At 53.0% G+C, this 4420-nt stretch overlaps 1 long non-coding RNA gene across 2 annotated transcripts; it reads left to right on the forward strand.

Annotated features, from left to right (window-relative positions):
• Positions 1 to 2261: 2261 nt before the first annotated feature.
• LOC125098297 (uncharacterized) lies at positions 2262 to 4147 on the forward strand. Of its 2 annotated transcripts, none has more exons than XR_007126786.1 (4): positions 2262 to 2885; positions 3312 to 3356; positions 3466 to 3743; positions 4109 to 4147. It is a non-coding gene; the product is annotated as an uncharacterized LOC125098297 (long non-coding RNA). The 2 variants fall into 2 exon arrangements; XR_007126787.1 differs by having other exon boundaries at positions 4106 to 4143.
• Positions 4148 to 4420: the final 273 nt, after the last annotated feature.

Genomic DNA, 4420 nt, shown 5'->3' on the forward strand with positions numbered 1-4420 from the left:
CCAAAATATAAATTTTTCTCTGCAGAGCTCACTTGAGAAGATACTCATATGTCTGCTAAGGTCATGCCCCACCATTGCAGCACCCCGGTATTGTCTACAAGTTCTCTATGTTGCAAACTTCTGCCAGCAAGAACTTCAGCCTTTGAATCTCAGCATTTCCACTGTAGTCATAACTCATTCAAATTCTCTTACACTTTGCATCTTATCCATATGCAATTGTGAACCTTGCCAGAAGTGGTTGGAAAAGTTTCATTCCATACTTCCACAAGTTACTAAAATAGGAACTTTGGAAGTTTGTTAGGGAAAAATAAAAAACTTTTACAGTAACTAAAAGCAACTGCTATCCATTACTAATGCTAGGCCTAAATCCCAAACAGACCATTTCTATATAAAAGATGCATTTAAGAGTCTTCTGAGATCAAATAACCAGTATTATTCCTGTTAGATATTGCAATAAGGCTGTCATGTGAGAAATAAATCCAGAATCTAGAGAGGAAAAGGAAAAAATTATTGATACTTTCTAACCTTCCATAAAGTATTCCAGTTAAACCGTTATCTCCTGCTAAATGAAAGCAATAAGTGGTAGCAGGTTTTTTAAGGGAGTGGTAAATAAACATTTTACTTGAAGCATACAACTTCATGTAGGTGATTAATGGTCAGATCGCAATGTACCAAAACAGTATGAAAGCTCACACTTTTTTTCAAAAATTGTCTTCAGCGCAAAATCACTTTGACTACATGCCTTTTAGTCAAAGAAAATAAATAATATATTCAAAAGGGACCAGATTTGGAGCCGTGAAGTAGCAATATTTTGCCTAGGGGTGGTGCAGACAAGAGAGGGATGGAAAGGGAGGGCATGGGAAGGAGGGGCGGGGGTGGGGGGGCGAGAGAGACCCATGCTCTGAGCAGAGTCGGAGGGGAAAAGTTGCCCCCGTCCTGCGCGCGGAGCTGCCCGAGTCCCGCGGCGGCGGTGGCGGGAGGCGGCGGGGGGAGCCGCGTCCGGCCCGGCGTTGCTGCTCGGGCTCGCGGCCGGGAGCCCAACTCCGCCCGGCGCTCCCCGGCCCGCGCGGCCCTCGGCCTCCGGCGCTCGCCGCCCTGCGCAGCGTGGGCTCGTCGCGACAGCGAAACTTTCACTCGGGAAAGCGAGCGGGCGATGAGCGGCGAGGACGCAGGCTCCACCCGGCCGGCGCGGGGGGTCGCGCGTCCACGCAGCCCCGCTCCGCCGAGCCCGGGGGCCGGCTCGCAGCCGCCCGCCCGCGTCGGAGGGGCGCTGTCCCGGCCGGGCCCGGGACGCCGGCCCGCGTCCCTCCCGCGGCCGGACCCCAAAGGCTGACAAACAATAAACAAAAGTAAGAGTTTGGGGAGGCTGCCGCGGCGCGGGCTCCGCGCGCGGGCCGTGGGCGCAGGGTCGTGACTTCTCCCGCACCCGGGGCTTTCAGCTGCCCCGAGCGTGCGGGGTGGGCGGTGGGCTCCGTCGGCGGCCCCCTCCCCGGGAGCCGCGGAACTACAGAAACCGGCCTGCCGGCTGCAGAAACGCTGAGTCCAGATTTCAGCGCGTCATGGGCTGCAACCCCGCCGAAACACGTGCGGGGCGTCCGAAAACACCGCCGTTCCGCAGTCAGTCGCCCCGATATTAATTAACGCATTAATAAGAGGGCGCCATTAGCCATGTGCCCACACAAATGGCCGTGCAAGAGGAATGCACCCGCATGGAAACAAAGTTACTTTCTTAAAGCTGTATTTCTCCCCCCGCCACGAGCACACGCGCACACACACACCGAAACACGCGCAGACACGAGCACACACCAAGACACATGCCCCGGGCCCGCCCGGCGCGACTGTCCCCCGTACCCCGCGCCCAGCCCCAGGTCTGCCCCCGCAACCCCGGCCCCCCCAACCCCGCCGCATCCAAACAGCTGCTTACCTGGGTGAGACAGAGCGGAGAATACATAACTGCCGGGCGGTGGGGTGTGCGTGTGCGTCTGGGTGTGCGGTTTGGAGGTGTGCGTGAGTGCGGGTGAGAAAGGAGAAAGAGGGAGAGAAAGAGAGAGAGAGAAGGGGGAGAAAACAAATCAAGCCTGCTTCTTGCGTTCACATTTCCAACTCGGCTCAACTGCAGCCAGCCAGCCAGCGCGATTGCCGCTCCATGAGCTGAACTTTAACCCCGCCTAGAGTTTCCCTACACTCCACTATACATGTCTACTGTACGCGGGCGTTAAAGGCATAGCGCACCCTTTCCCGCTCCCGCGCCCCCGGCCGGGTGCCCGCGAGCTGCCCGCGCGCCCGCCTCCGCCTCCGCTCTGCACCGCACCGCACAGCCGCCGCCCGCTCGCGCCGCCGCCGGCGGGGGGGGGGTGCGTGGGGGAGGGGGCGGCTGCGGCGCCGCGCGGCCAGCCGGGTCCCGAGCCTCCGCGGCCGCTCGCGCTCGCTCGCTCGCTCGCTCCCTCTCTCGCTCCCTCGCTCGCAGGCTCTCTCGCTCCCTCTGCCCCCCCCGCCCCCGCTTCCCCGCTCAGCGCATTACTGGGTAACGCAGTGAGGAGCAGTTACAGTCTGTACTCCCGGGCAGCTATAGGCTGCCACAGGATGTGCTTAAGCAAACAAAACTACTTTTCCTCATCCCCATCCCCCAAGCCCCGCCGCAGACCTTCGCGGACCTCGGTGGAGGACTTGGGCAACTTTGCCAGGTTGCCCTGCTCTCCCGGTTCACTGTGTGCGGCACGGAGAAAACCGAGGAGAAGGCCGGGGGGCAAATTTGCATGTATGCAAATTTTTTTAAAAATCAGACCTCCTAGGTAACTTTTTTTTCCCCCTCTGAAATGCGGTACGGCTCAAAGCATTGTAATCTCTCCAACGGAGCTTTCTGTGGGAATAGATCGTCGGTAGAGGTAATTATGCACAAAATCCTGCAAACTTTGTGCAGCTTCAGTCCTATGGCATTCAGAAGCGGGGGTGGGGAATAATTTCACACAGAAGAGTCACCGGATTGGGGGGTGAGGGGGGTTGTCTGGAGAAAAGGAGGCGGAGATTAATGAGCGTTCTCCCTCCCAGGACTGTGAAACTAGTGGGTCTGAACACAGACGCCATAGAAAAAGTTCTATCGCGTTCAGAAACAACAGTGGTTTAACTGTGACATCTTTTTCTTTTTAGGAGGGAAAAAAAAAATGTGAAAGGGATGTCCCCTAAGGGAAGGGAGATATTCTGGTCCACAAACGCGTGCCCAAAACTGGACACAGGCTATCATTACCGTCCCTGTTCCTGGGACACCTCTGGAAGGGTGCCTTTTAAGAATCCCCTCTTTTTTCCTCCCCCAGGTAATCGTTCTTAAAATGGAAAAGAGCTTCCTGCAATTATTTTAGGTTTGGTAAAGTATTGTTTTGGCAGAAAAAAGGGGTGGTTTTTAGGGTTTGGCAAGTTGCCAATAAGCCTGCTTTTCCAGTTTTTTTAACCTCATATTTTTTTCTCCAGGCTTTCCTCCCTGATGGAAAGAAAGAAAGAAAGAAAGAAACCAAACAAACCAAAAAACCCCTTCTTCCTTCTGATCCCCATCCCATCCCCTCCTCCTCATCTTTCTCACTCTAGTTTGCAAGCCTGCTGCATCTGAGAATCCTTCTCAGAATTCCGAAAGGAAAGATCAGGGTGAAAGGCACTGGCACACAGACAGGAGAATCTGCACCTTGGGAGAGGTTACATAGCCAGGGAGCCTCTGGAGAGAGGAAACTCCTGTAGGAATGCCCACTCTGCAGGTGAGTGTGAGGTGACATGCTAAGGTCACTCTCATCCAGACTATGCTCCCCCACCGCACCCCCTCCCCTTTTATAAGTAAGGAGCAAGAAATATGTTACTGGAGAAAGCAAAATACAGTCCTCTGAAATATTCTGCATCTGTCTAAAATCATTTGATGCTTCTTCTCCAGTTACTTTATGGCTAAAAGAATTTCTGAGTGCTCAAGACCCATGTTCACATACTCTGCTCCTAAATATCCTTGGAAGTCTCTGAAATTATTCATTATGGGACGAGGGGAGATAATGACTTAAATCTTTAACAAGAGAGTCCCATTTTCCCCCAACTAAACAACTGCTTTCCCTTGGTTCCTCTTTAATTTCAGTAGAAGAGAAACGTCCTAAAAGCTAAGCTGAGTTACAGAGACCCCCCTGGCCACAGAAACCTTTGCTGGGATCTATAACTTCAACTCGCTCCAAGTTTCCTCGATAGAAGTTTCTGGCGGACGGTCCCAACATGTAACTGAGGCACAGTGAGAAGTTATTGTTCCATGTGTGCTCTTGGGAACCTCTCTTCCAGAGCAGATTAAAATCTTTTTTTTTTTCTGTATTAAAAGATAGACTTCACATCTGCCTCTTTCCAAAACAAGAAAGATTCTTACTTTTAACTGAATCTCAAGAAAGAGAAAAGGAATTTTTTA

The sequence above is a fragment of the Lutra lutra genome, chromosome 4 (genome assembly GCF_902655055.1).
Source record: "Lutra lutra chromosome 4, mLutLut1.2, whole genome shotgun sequence".
Classification (NCBI taxonomy): Eukaryota; Metazoa; Chordata; class Mammalia; order Carnivora; family Mustelidae; genus Lutra; species Lutra lutra.